This window comes from Rissa tridactyla, chromosome 6 (assembly GCF_028500815.1).
Source record: "Rissa tridactyla isolate bRisTri1 chromosome 6, bRisTri1.patW.cur.20221130, whole genome shotgun sequence".
Taxonomy (NCBI): Eukaryota; Metazoa; Chordata; class Aves; order Charadriiformes; family Laridae; genus Rissa; species Rissa tridactyla.
The window spans coordinates 54,490,693-54,505,280 of record NC_071471.1 but is presented as its reverse complement, the minus strand read 5'-3'; the positions used below and the strand labels follow the sequence as shown (position 1 = coordinate 54,505,280).

Sequence of the window (14,588 nt, the reverse complement as noted above, 5' to 3'; positions counted from 1 at the left end):
ATCCTTTTGTCTCCCCTTGATGCTGGCAGCTGATTATACCATGACCCTTCAAAACTCTTTTAGAAGTCTATGCTTTGTGAGGGAAGAATAAGGCACTCTGTAAAGAGAACCTACAAATAGTTTCTACATAGTGATTTCTCTTTTGCTATTTATCCTATTCTCTGTTTTATTATCTCAGATCTTTGAGAGATCTGGAACATGCCCATGTAAGTGTATGAGATTTCTATTTGAACTCATCTAATGTCAGGGAGCTTAATTACATTTATATGGAATATATCAATTTTAGAATTACTCCCATAGGGTTTTTTCTGCTGTTTCGCTCATGAACACCTAAACACTGCATACTTTATTTCTGCAGTTTCAAGCGAGAAAAGAGCTCGTAAGATATGAACACTGAGACCCCCTATATGCATTCTTTGCCTTCCGTCTCCTTTGTGATGCTTTTTTGATTCACAGTTAAGCTGCACTCTAGTCTAACACTTGAATCAAATGTCTATTGTAGGGAAATCATGATTATAGCACCTCAAGAATATTGCCAGATTATATCTCCATTTCATTTCTGATGATGCACGAGTTCTTATTCAAGGTTCTGTGTTATCTAGTTAAACTACTTTTGTAACGAGTTTGTCCTGTCTTTTGCTCCCTGTCCTTTCTTCTGGTCGCCCTGAACATAAAACTAACAAACTTCTAGCTGCAGCATTTTATACCAACTGAAGCTGGTACTTAGCAACAGTGAGATCATAACTTGAATTTCAGTTCAGTGGGCACTAAATGGATATTTTTATATAACAGCACCTAGGATATGGGCCTAGAAAAGGCACACGGTGACGTTCCAGTCTTCTGTCTTGCACTTACAAAGAGAAAATTTTTGAACGGTAAGTCCATCTACATAAGACCAAAAATAATCAAACCATTTCTCTAGGATTAGGTGACTGATTCCAGCCAGTCAACTTGTAATGCAAGTATACCTGGTTTTAGCCTGACGAGCTTTTACATAGCCAAATTCTGGAAATAATTACTAGTAAAAAAAAAAAAATTAAAATGCAAATTTAATGCTACAGAAGTGAAAAAAGAGCAATTAAGGTTTTCTAAATTTAAAAAAGCTTTCTTGGGTTTTAAATATAATCTGATTTCAAGGGAAAGACCTTTTTTTTCTTGCTTCTTGCAAATTCACAGGCCTAAATTCAGAATTTCCACAGTAAGTATAAAGGATTCAAATTGTGGCCCCTCAAACTAGCAGGAATGCTTGCCAGTGCCTTCAGTGGAAATATGGAGTAAGAAACAGACCAAGGTATTCTCTAGGTGAATAGTGATACAGCATTATTTAAATGTGTAGAAGATTTAAGCATCTTCATTATCAAGAAAATGAATTGCCTTTTGAACTTCACACTGTGGAAATGGAAGAATGCATCTCAAGAATATTTACATACGGTTTTCCTTCTGGTATCTTGAGGAGGAAAATAATCATGCTCAAAACATTTTTAACAGTAGCAAAAAAATCTAGTACTAGAAAGTTGTCCTGACTTTGTGGCTAGTTTTCATACAAACAAGTTTTCTTACATATAAGACACTTCAACATTTAGATAAAGCATGAAAAATATCTTAGTGGATACCATGTTCAACAAGGTAGGAACTATGCTATTCTAAACCCACTTAAACATAGTTTTTCTGGTAAGAAGTAATCTTTGCCTGGCCAGCATAGACCTAGTGGAACTATTTTACATGCTATACTATATACTAAGTAAGGTTTGCGTTCCAGAGCAGACAGTGACCTAAATTCCAAGGAAAATATTTAGAATTTCATACCAGAACTTGTACTCTAGATTCTTCTCCACAGTCCTTCTGTGATTTCTTTTCAGTGTAAGCAAGTTTCTTCTTACTCTGAAATTTATCTTCTACCCGCAGTTTTGATCAGTTCCTTCTGTTTGTGAGATAAACAGGAACATGGAAAGAAAAAAAAAAAAAAGACAATGAAAAACTAAACCCTGAATGCAAAACCTTGCTAACTCAGAAACAGAAGTGTTGCAGAGAAAAGCACGAGGATAAGACCTAAAAAACAAAAGACTGCAAACTTATGTTTACACAGACAACAACACCAGCCCCCCAAACTGAAAATATTTAGCACTTACTTGCTCACAGAAAACAATGTTGAAAAAGACTCTTAGTCATTAAACCCAGCGGTCTCTTGTGCAGGTAACTGCAACGCAGTTCACTGCTGCAGTGAACTTCTGACTACAAAGGTACTTCAAACTGGTATCCCACAAAGATCTGATCTACTGCCCTTCCTCTAGAGAAGGAATACAGCCTAAACACCTCCTCCTGCATCCCTGCATGGTCCAGAAGAAAAAAAAAAAAGTACAAGCTGCTAAAGCAACTATTCTATCATAAAGTTTTCCTTCTATATTAGTAGCACTCAAAAAAGTTCTGCAGCTCTCTGCTCTGCTTCCGGGTATAGCACACTGATTAATTTTGGTACATGGCGAGACAAGAGCAGCAACTGCACAGCCAGCAGCTGGATTTCCCTGCCCTGTTTAGCTATATAGCTCATATGGAATCACTGCTTCCCTGTGTTTGGTATAGGTCCAGGGACTGATGCATGCGGACCTGGTGATTTCTAAGTGAGAGCTGCTCATGATAACATGATAAAATTAGCAGTGATGCAGTATAAGGTTTTTTAGCCACTAAAAACCTGTGCAGCCCACAAGATACATAGAAATGAGCAATTAAGAAGAAAAGTTAGCATAGTTTAGCAGCTAAATTAACATGTGGGATGCGATGTTAACACTGCATGTAGCACTCCTGTCAGATATCTGACTGAATAGTCACAATCATTAATGCCAACCTTTTACCACTGACTTTTAGAGCAATACCACACTAAGCTGTCTGATCCACTCTGACCTGCAAAAAGCTCCTGCAGCACAAGTTCCTGAGACATCTATCAACACAGGATGCTCAGCGATGTTTACACTTTTCTTATTGGTAGGAAAGCACAGGGTTCAACATTTAACTGTCAATCACCACTTTCAAGGAATGGGTAAGTTTATTGCTGTGAAGAAGGTAAATCTCACACTCTCCAATAAGCAGGATCAGTAACATCCCACTCGCTGAGGTATAAAAGAAGAGAAGGTTCTGCATTGTCCAGCTTTAAGTATTATGGGCTTCTATCTATTATTCTACAGTTACACTAGTTCTTTTATAAACTCTGCCTGTCTCTTCCCAAAAACACCATATGCAGAACTCATCCATAAGATCACTGTCACAGCTTCCTAAATAACACAGGTCTTGTTTTAATAAAGTATTTTTAATGAGTCTTGTTTGTTTTAATGACAAGAAAAGTTGCAAGCTGGGTCTACTAGCAATGAGATAAATCTATGCTGTAAACTGACTAGAAACCATATTCTGGTGTTACCATGGCACTGAGCCACAGCTAATATACTCTGTCTTGATATTACACCAACCATAAGCAGATACCTTCTCAGTTTCTTCAAGCTCAGGCAGCAGAAGCATACATCTGCTCAAAATCACATAGATGTGCCCCAATGCATACTTAGTTTGAGGAATAAAATAGCACCTGTATACCTCCAAGCAGCACACCCAAGTACATTATGGAAAAACATACCTGTATGACTAGTGCCTCTCCCTGAACCCAATTTGTCTATTACATTCCATTGTCTAAATACACAACCTTTAGGCAAAACCGATCTCTTATACATCTTCATGAAACCAAGCTAAACAGAACTCCATATCTAGATGGGGCCTTCCAAGATTAGTATAACTTCAGTAAAAATTACAGACTCCACAAGAGTTGAACACTCATTCCTGTAATATTTTGATGCTCCCCAAATAGTAAAAAAGGACTCTTCTCCACAACCTATTCAACAAGACAACACTGCTTGCCACAACTTACAGCTACAGAAATAGAAGACGTAGAAGTTTAGGTCCAAACTGTCCCAACTAGTCTTTAGTTCCATACACCTGATGTAAGTTTTAAGGTTCAATTTTTCAGTACATTTGGGACTCTTAGCACTTAACAGCTTAGTTTTCCTTGATTGTAGCGGTACTGGTGATGTCAGAACACTGGCAAATTTGGCTACATGTGTCTCACAAATGTTAAAAAATGAACGCTCATCTGTGCACCCATGACATATTACCTGCCCAGTATGAAATAGTCATTGGGCAGAAACTAGTCCTCCAAGGTGGCATTCAACTTCCCTAAGCAGAGATCATTCTTTCTCTTCCTGAATTCCTCTGCGCCCATTCTACACTCTACTGCAGACAACTCCTGCAGATAAATCCCCAAATACTTTACAACTGTTCAGTGAATAAGGCGGTGCTGGGGAGAAAGCCTTTTAAGAACTGTAGAGCACTACAATGGATAAATTATGGTCACACCAACAGCCTAAAATAAGAAATGTCCTAACATTTTAGGCCTTTAGCCTTAAAATAGCTATATTATAACAGTCTAATTTTTATACTTAACCATGCCCAAAATACAGGAATTCTACTGCAGTGTCAGTATGACTCCATGCAGTGCAAGTTGTCAGCAGCTTGACTTCTGCACCCACCAAACAGACCTCACGTGTATAAATAAACAGAATCAATACTAAACCAGCAACCACTGAAGGGAAAAGATGTTCTTTGCCTACTGTTCTCTCTGCTATTTGCTGATAGCAGAGGAAAAATGAGGCTTAGGAATTCTGCTCTCTATTGGTTTGGGACCCCTACCCTCCCCCGAGCAGGGGACCCTTCCAGATCACTCAACATATGTCTCCACATTTCCCTGTGCCTAGACCCTCCTAATGGTTTTCTAACTTCCTTTACCTTGCAAACAGAAGCAACTTGCAATTCTAACTCTGCAAAGCAGTCACTTCTTTCTCCTTCATGATGTCTGGGCCTCTAACAGTCAAAGCAGAGCTAATCTCCTCCTTTGTAATACTTGTATTGGAGCGCACACTGGGATTCAAGGAGGAACAACGACGGAAAGTTCTACTCAGCTGCTTGGCTGCAGATGCTGTCTTTGGAAAATGGCGCTGCCAAACTCTCACCAGCCTCTTCTACTTAGATCAAACACTTCTATTTTCACAAGAACAGGAAAAAATACATATATAATACAGGGGCAATAATTAAGCCAAATTTGAAGTCCTGGCTTAATGAAAAAGTTACAAAAGTTTGTTTAACTGGGCAAAATGACAAGCTTTTCTCTAATCTTGTCCTTGGAATTATTTAATAACTGACAATTTTATAAGCAATTCAATGCAAGGTCTATGGTAATTTAACTATGATAAGCAAAACAGTACTCGTGGTTAGGCTTTCCTCTTTCTACAGGCATATTCAATATTCGCATAAAGTCAAATGGATCAATTGAAGTTTAAGTTAGAGCCTTTTTCATCAACTAAGGCTAAAGTTCTAAATTATTTGCATTTTTATGGATTCTACCTTGGATTCATGAGACCAAAGACACTTTCTTTGAAGTAAAAATAACATATACAAATACAGTAAAAATGACATGGTAAGCAGATATCATTGTTGGCAGGAAATATAGGAAATTTCTTTTCAGTCAGCACATTACCTGTTAATGTTATCACATATTACCCCACAAAAAAAGACGGAAACTGTAAATCTAAAGGCCCAACAATGTGCAGATCTTTGCAAATATTCTTTATATATCAGAGGTGCTTGAGAAATCTAGGTATAGGACAGCTAGATGGGGGAAGCAGGGAAGGTTCTCCACTACCAAGAAAGAAGTCAGATGCAGAGTCTGCACCTAGTAGTCCAGAACCAGAGAACATCGAACTTGCTCCAGCAACTCATGTCCATGTGAACTAAACCCCCTTCTAGTGCAGCAGCCTAGTAAGTATCCAACGAAGGAAGACCAGAGATTACCTTAAATAAATACTAAATAACTTCTCTCTTTATGTACACTGTTCTATTCCTGTTCTTCTGTCAGTGTAATTGCACACATATTAGCAAGACTTATAGGTGCCAGACTGGTGCCAGAATTAATTCCATGAGAACGACTTTCATCAGAAAACTCCACCTCTCACTTCGCAGTCCTAATCACCAAGTCAAACCTGGAAATGAGAATTCATAGAACTTCTAGATATCAAAAATTATAGACTTACTGGAGATACTGCCTCTACCGCATGATGACACTCCAACTAAAGCCTTCAGTGTTCTGGTGGTAATGGCCCATTTTCTTTCTGCCCATGATGGAGCACTACCTCACAATTTCTCCCTATACTAATATCTTCTTTGTTTTATAGGTGATAACCCCACTTTTCCCTCAAATTAGCTATTCGATTGCCGTAATTACAATAAACTCAAAGCAACTATTCCCAACTTGTCCTACATTTACAGTTAACTGAACAGCAGAGCTGACCTAATGGACCAGTTGTACCAAAAAAGGGAAGGACCACTCCAAAGCTTGTTGATCCATCTGTAAGTCCATTTAACACAATACCCAGCAGAAAACTTGTTTTTATTAGTTTCTTGCTGGGTAAGTTAAACTCAACTTATTTTGGAGTTCAATGACTGCCAGGGCTCAGGCAGCATAAGGGACAGTAGCAGCACTTCCCTCGTTAAATAGCAGTGACTGTAGATGTCTTCTGAAACTGCACCCCTAGTTCAAGGTTTGATGCTATTTTTTGAGAGCTGAAGAAGGGCTTGTATGCCCAACAGTTTGTGTGGTTCTTCCTATTGTATTATTTGATCTAATAAGAGCTATTATACCTTGAGAAGCCAGATGTTATAGATTTCCTTTGTAACAAGTTTGTCACTGGTTTCATCCAGCTTTACACTGAATTCACTGTAAAAGCTCCTCTGCAATTAATGGAAATTTTGAATTGTAGACTAATCCCATGTAAATTTACATTCCAAATTTTCAGCAACAAATACACAAAAGTTACACATCAATAGTAGATTTTGAACACTTGCTTATGCGTGGCACCGTCACTGAGTACACAATTTCAAATAAATCCATTTGCATTCTGTGATCGCTGTCCACACAAAACACTTGCAAATTTTAGTAAATATGTATTTGCAATGAAAGCATGAAAATTTACTTTATCTATGACATATCAAAAGAGTTAGGATGGAAAGCTGAAAAATATTGGTTTGATTAAGCAGCTCTTCAAAATCACTTTGTATGCAGGGAAATTCTACAGCCAGAATCAACCAAGAGTACTTAGTCAAAATACCATTTATATCATATAAAGGATCTTTTGTCTCTGCAGCTAGTGCTGATGATTCTTCAAAAAAGTAAATAACAATTTTATAAAACCATGAAAGAAAGAAACATCTTTACCTTCATTCAATCCACACATTGGCTATTTAAGAGCTGATCTTCCATCTGAAAAAAGAACTGTGTTTTCATTATGAAATTAATCAAGAGCCTGGTTTCTTACATATTCATTCTTCTTCTTGAGGGAGGAGATAAATATAATTGCACTTGCTTTAATTAGTGGTGATGCTTCTCTAAGAATGACTCAATACTTTCATGTCAAGATCAACTACTTCTTTTGTGGCAGAGAGAACTTCCGTGTCTGTCAGACCTGATCAGTAGTAACTAGCACTGAAATCTACCTTCAGAATATTTAAATTTTGGATTTTGTTACTTTAATGTGCTTTGTTAGTACACAAAGATTTTAATAGATGTAACACAATGCAAAAAATGATCTGGAAAATTCTCTCTAAGAAAGTTACATAAATAGATAATCCCGGCACATTTTACATCCCAAAGAAAAATGATAATTTCTCTTTTGGGGACTTTTAACACATAATGGAATAATGTAACACACAGACTTTCCAATACAAATGAAATTAATAAGGTGATAATATTTTGCCAGCATCATTAAAAAGAAGAATCAGAACTAGGAAGCACAATGCGAAGTCTTCTGCTATTGCAAGGAACTCCAGTCCCTTTTCTTTCTTCTATGTAGAGCTTCAGATTCAGGAAATTAATATCTTGTTATAGGTCATGTCATCAGTATTACATTGTATTATTACGTCAGCAACTGCTAAGGAGACTCAGTGTCAAGACTTGGAGAGCTGCTTTCATGAATCAAGCCCTGCTATTGATCAAGGCCAGTAAGCGCTATCACTGTACCGACAAAGCTAAAATAGGAATTATGACCATACAAGTAATTTCAATCAGCAGGTACTTCCTTTCTGCATCACAGATTCATATACTATGAAATACGCAGTGATTAGGAGAATGCCAAGACTGGAAATTGAGATTGTTCCATAACAGGAACTTTTTCATGGGTTAGGACACTCAATGAAAGTTACAAAGCAACTGGGGCAGAATACACATTACAGCCTACGATCTTGATTTATATTAGGTTGATGTTTTGTTTGTTTTTTTTTTTAAAGCTCTTATTTACACAAATTATCCCCCTGTTAAAATTACTGAAAGCAAAAATGAAACGTCTATGGGCAGGTGAAAACATAAGAATTAATCCAAATGCATTCTCCTACATCCACACTATCTGTATGAATACATACAAAATACTTTGATTTCTTATACGATGGCAGAAACTCTCTTAAGAAATGTAAATGTTAATGCATATTAAAATGTTCCATTTTATAGTTCTAAAGAGAAATTTTGGATATTCTGCTTCTGCAAATTAGTTTGTCAGCTGCAGCCACTTATTTCTGCATAATATATATGTAGAAATATATATTACTGTCTCATAAAAAGTCATAAAATCATCTATATGATCATACAACTACTAGTTCACAGTTGTTGCAAACTAAGCTGGGTATTTTCTTGTTTTATTTGGTAAAATAGAATTCATTAGTATTGACTGAAACTGCTACAGAACAATTATATTAGTCCTGAAAAAAAGTAATCCGTGAACATCAATACTTTTAAAGACCACTGCAAAGAGAAATACAAATGTACCAGGTAAGACTACATTGAAAATCCATGTATTTCCTATGGTCTGAGACAGTGCCAATGTGAAATCACCCTTGTAATTACATAGTGAAGATAAACTGCCTCACTGTCATCACGTTATAACCACAGCATTTGGTTCCTCATGGAAGAAGTCAATTGTAGCAATTTCAGCTGTCTATAATCAGTCTCTAACTCCACATCTCTGTGAAGAGAACCAGGACAGCTCAGGTACAAAAAGAACTGTGTGATTCCAAGTCCAAAACTGAACCAACCTCTACTCAGGGTGCCACAGGGTGTTTTGGCCACACAAGAAAATCACAAATAATTTTTTTTTTAAGAAGGACCAGAAGATACTATGAAAATTCCAACCAATCTGTCCCTTACATAAGTTCATCACATTCAAGAATTCCTGGGAGATCTTTCCTACTGAACTACATTAAAACAAAACTGAAGTCTTATTTTTCTCAGGGCTTCATTTTCCTTTTGGAGACATTCATGATCTCCCTCACTGGAGCTTCACATGAGTCACAAAAATGTGAATTTAGATTTGTTATTCTCTCTCATTCATACTGTTGTCTATTTGGAGTCATATTTTACTTACAGTGTTGGTCTTTGGACAACTGTTCTATTAAAACTGCAGAAGAGTTGTTTTGGTTTTTCTTTGCACTGGGATAGAAAGATGGTAAAGATTCAGGCAAAAACATCTAAAATGAAAGCTATTATTTGTTACTTATTTCCATAGAGACCGGAAGCCAAATCATCCAGGCTACTGAAGTGCTGCGAATTTTACAAATACAGAATGAATGACAAAGCATTCCCCAAGAGCTCATAAAACAAAAGCTAGGCTGTAACAGGTGAACTAAACAAGTGCGCAGGGTGGAGTTGGAAGATGGGAATAATAAACTGGATGCAAGCAATTCTATGGCAATTACAAACTATGAGCGTCCCTGCTGGTGTCAGATTGTACTCACTGATTCAGCTGTCTGCTATCCATAAGCACAGAGCCATAGATTTTTCTGAGGAAGCAGATAACTGCCAGAAAGTTGCCCCAAACAATGTATCTTTGTCAGAAAATAATTTTGTAATGCTGCCATCAATAATATGCATAGAATGAATCATACCAATGAATCAGGGAAAAAAAACACAGCTTCACCATTTAGGTCCCTACACCATTTCTTGGTACATCTCCATGAGTGATTTAGTTTGTCGGAAGGGTTATTTTTGATAAGAGTTTGCTTTGGGTAGAACTGGTATGACTGCAAAGCAGTTTTCCTCCTTGTGGAAGAACCAATACTGAAGCTGTGCACAGGGTTTCACCAAAGGCACCCCACTTGCAGTGTGGATACCTGGTTCTTCAGCAGTCATTGCTCAATGCCCATGTGCTGCGCTCTTTAAAATAACTCATGCAAACTCAACTGCCAGCAAAGATTCAATGTGGGAAAGCACTTCTTGAACCGTAACAGACAGCAACAACTTGAAGCCTGGTGCCTCCCTCTTCGCAATGCCTCAGTCAGTAATACAAAAGTATCTTAAGGAAGTGAAGATCCTCCCAATAACTTTTACTCTCATCTTTAACCTCTTCTGAGAAAGTAAGTCTTCTCGTCTTTTCCTAATTAGCTCTTTTATGAAAACAGGATTATTATGGCAAATTAGCAGTCTATTTTTTTTTTTAATTTCAGCCAAACCTCGAAACACATATAAAAGAACAATAAACAAAGGAAGAAAATTCTTCCATAACAGGAAAGAAATGACCAATGCACAGTATCAAACAAACAGTTTGGCCAGATGTTAGGAAAACTGCTGAGACATGCATGAATTCAACTATTAATAATGGGACAAATGGTTTCAGCTTTAGGTAACCAGACAGAACTATCTGGTTCACATGTAAGAACTAACAGTGACAGCTGCTGAGACCACAGTACTTAAGTAACACTATGTATCTTTCATTCCAGAAGTGTCCTACGCTTGGCAGTGGACAATTTTTATTTTATAAGCAATAATTAAGATAGAGACAGTAACACTGGTATTTCCCACATGCACGCATGCAGCTAGATATACAGAGTCTCGTCATAGCATGGTGGAGCTTGCTGCCAGTGCTACACCTGCTCTGCTCATTATGGGCTTCAGTCTCAAAGTCTGTCAAGCTGGTACTTTTCATGGCACTACGTTTACTGGAAAAATGTAAAGAGAAAAACAAAATAATCAGGTGAACAAGCTTCATTGTATTAGAGATCTAAGGCACTATCTGCCAACGCTCAAGAACAGATTAGCTACAACTCTAATATACACAATGATACACCGTGATATAGTATCAACTTTTTCTAATTATTTTCTTTGCATTTTAAATATTGAGACTAGTAATACAAATTAAAACTTCTTCCCAGACAACTGCATCAAGTCTTTTTAACTGGGGATTTGGGGAGCAAATGACCCCCAGGCCAATGTGCTCTTGGTGCAAAGTTTTCAATAGCTGAAGAAAGGATTCTCTTTTTCAACACCAGCAGTATGTCCTTCTACAGGAATAGTTCAAAAGTTTGCTTGGGACTGCTGCATCTGTCTAGAAAGGGTCTTTAAAGAAAAAACTGTGAAAAGGAAAGAATTATTTCTCCCACCCCCATTGGGATGTTAACCATTCATTTCCAGTTGAGATAGCTGGAAGGACACATGAAGGTGTTGTTGGCACCAGTCTTTCAGAGCACATAATCTGCAAAGCAGGTGATAACTTGAACTATTTTCTGAGCAAAGTACTATTCATTTCAAATAAACATTATAACTTCCATCTCTTTTTTCTTTATGATAAAAGGTAGTGTAAGATTTGATATATATTCATAAATGTATCATGCTAAGAACAAAGCCTATGTATCCCAACATAACAAAAAACAAGATACAAAGTTCAGTCACTCCACCTTTATCTGCATTGCCCTCCGCTGTTCTCAAAGTTCTGCTGTGCATCCTACAGTAATCTGCTTATCAATCCTAAAAATGGAGCTGCCCAGAAGCAACCTTAAACCAATCCATTTTATCTTGCACATTCTGCAGGCTTAAAAGTGAAACCTAGAATTTTTCACTTCTGCTTTGAAGCCTAGCGTGCATATAGAGCAGGGGAAAACAGCTGGAGCAGAGTGGTGCGTCCACTTTCAGTATTATTTCCTTTACTGCTTTCAACTGAGGTTTGGGTGCATAGAATGCCATACACACTGTATGTTTCTGTCGTCTTTGTAAGGAAATTAAATAAAGAAGGATGAATGCTATTTAACTGTTGATTTAAATGCACAAATAAAATAGTATGTTTCCTATTTGCTAACTTGACCGCCTAATATACCTAACTGAAGAGATTCTCTATTACAAACATCGTGTTCAGTCACCTACAGTCTTAACTTCCCACACTTAGCGGCTCCAATCCTGTAATTAACACTATAAAATTGTTTTTGAAGTGCCAGTGCACTCAGTTCTACACAAGCAAAAATGGTAACATGCCCTTTCTCCCCAACAGTAACAAATACCTAAACCATCCCCTTCCATCATTGATTTATTCCTCCATTCCTGCTTGGAGAATGACTAGAGGTACAAAACATGGGCAACAAGATAAAGGATACCTGATGCCAAAGGAGACAGAATAGTTTATCTGTAAGACGTACAAAGATCTTCATGTACTTCTATACTGTAAACCCATGTGCTTGTCCGTGTAAAGCACTACTACCCTGTTATAAACAGTGACTGCATTTCTCGAGAGTGGCAGGTATGCTGAGAAAAAAAAGAGGAATTAATCTTGTAAAATGCATAGTTCTGCCTCTGTACAGGGAGAGACAGACATGTCAAGAAAACGTGGAGGATGGAAATTCCACTTTGGAACCAAGACGGAGTTGAAAGAAAAACTATATATAGGACCCAGCCTCAATCCCATTTAAAACAGTAACAGGCAAGAGGATCGGGAACAGAAGTCTATCAGGTACAACTCTTAACATGTTTATTAAATAAACTGGGTTAATTTGGCTTCCAAATATGTATTTATACATTTTTAGTCTAACAGAGACTAACTATTTTTGCTTAACAAAACTAAGCAAAACAGATCCCAGATTAAAAGCATCTGGGATCAGTCTCTGGCTTCAGGGTCTGGACATAATGTGATACCATTTACAGGGGGGTTAAATTTTGTTTTAAAATAACACAATTTTAATAACACAGTTACTTAAATCTTACCATTAACATTCCCCTTTTGAGAATTTGGCTTAAATAAAGGGTATCCAGTTGATGCAGAAAGAAGTTTCCATTCAACCACTGAGCCAGAAAAACTGCAGTTGAGTGTTGCAAAACTTTCACAGTTCACAAACCAGCCCCAGGAAACCTGGTGGGCTTCTGAGCGCTGTCGATGGTTCTTCCATCCCACTGCGTACCAGAAACTGACACTAACCTTTCACTGTCTACAGTAACAACTACACTCCCTCACAGTTGTGTGTGTGTGTGTATGAGAGATGATTCACTTGCTTTTATTCCATGGAACTGATGATTCATTCAATCGTCTCCAGACCATGTTAACATACCAAACATGCACATAAAGGAAGCAAAAAAAAAAAAAAATCAAGTTCTTAAACTTTGTGCTCAAATGTTTGGTTTTTTTTTTTTTTTTTGAGGGGGGAAAAGAAGAAATCAAACGTGCGGAGAGAAACCAGAACAGGTTACACTTCTGCTCAAAGGCGAGGTTTGGGAAACACACCCAACCCACGTGTAAAAGGAGGCACCGTGTTTCACCGGCGGCTGCGAGGGGAGCTCCCACCCGGGCCGGGCCGGGGCTGCTCCCGCTCCCCGGCACCCGGTGCGGGGAAAGCAGGGCGGCCCGGTGTGTGTGTCCCCCGTCCGTCCCCCCCCCGCCCCGCCGCCGCACAGAGGACTTGTGCCTCTCCTCCTCCGGTGACATCTTATATAATAAGCCAAGCTAATCACGACGGAAGCGAGCCAAACTGCCACGGAGCATTACCCAGGGATAATTACCCCGCAGGAACAGACGCTTTGGACCAGAACCTGCTCCTCGCTAACTGCCCGCCCCGGCGCCTTGCTAGAAAAATCCTCGCCGGGGTGGAAGCGGTTCCCGCGGCGGCCGGAGGCGAAGCGCTCGTTCCCACACACACACACACACACACCCGCTCCCTCAGGAAGCCACAAGCATCGCGAACGGCACCAGCCTCCCCCGAGCGCGTCCCGCCGTCCCCGCCGACAGCCCGCACCGCCGCCGCCTCCCTCCCTGAGGAGAAAGTTACTCGGCGGCCCCTGCCCCTGCCGGCCCCGCTCCCCGCCGCAGCGCGGTTCAGGAGCAATGTCACGTTTAACAACTTGTTATGACACATGATCCATCCATCCCCCCCATCCCCATCCTCCTCATCCTCCTCCTCCACACACATCCACACCCCGGCGGTCCCCGCCCGCCCTCGCCGCCGGCCGGCTCCGGCGGGCCCCTTACCTTCCCCCTCCAGAGGCCGCGGGCACCCGCGGGCGTGTGCGGGAGTGGGGTGCGTGTGGCGGCGCGGGCGGCGCCGGCTGGGCGGGCGCGGAGGGGGGGTGGGGGGGAGGAGGGCGGTTGAGGCGGGAGGGAGGCGGTTGGGCGGCGGGAGCGCGCGCCTTGCCGGAGTTGTCGTTGGCGGGCGGCGGGGGAGGCTGCGGGGCGGCGCGGGGAGAGCGGGCGGGGGGCGGAGGAGCG

At 39.7% G+C, this 14,588-nt stretch overlaps 1 protein-coding gene across 2 annotated transcripts in view; it reads right to left on the bottom strand.

The window, feature by feature from the left end:
* Positions 1-14,382, bottom strand: part of PCGF5 (polycomb group ring finger 5) — a 70,777-nt gene extending 56,395 nt beyond the window's left edge. The window contains exons 1-2 of one of the 2 annotated variants that reach the window (XM_054205786.1): positions 14,352-14,382; positions 1,807-1,921 (exon numbers count right to left, since the gene is read on the bottom strand). The gene's annotated coding sequence lies outside the window, so the exon portion shown is untranslated. The remainder of the gene's footprint in view (positions 1-1,806; positions 1,922-14,351) is intronic. The other variant, XM_054205789.1, reaches the window with a different exon arrangement.
* Positions 14,383-14,588: the final 206 nt, after the last annotated feature.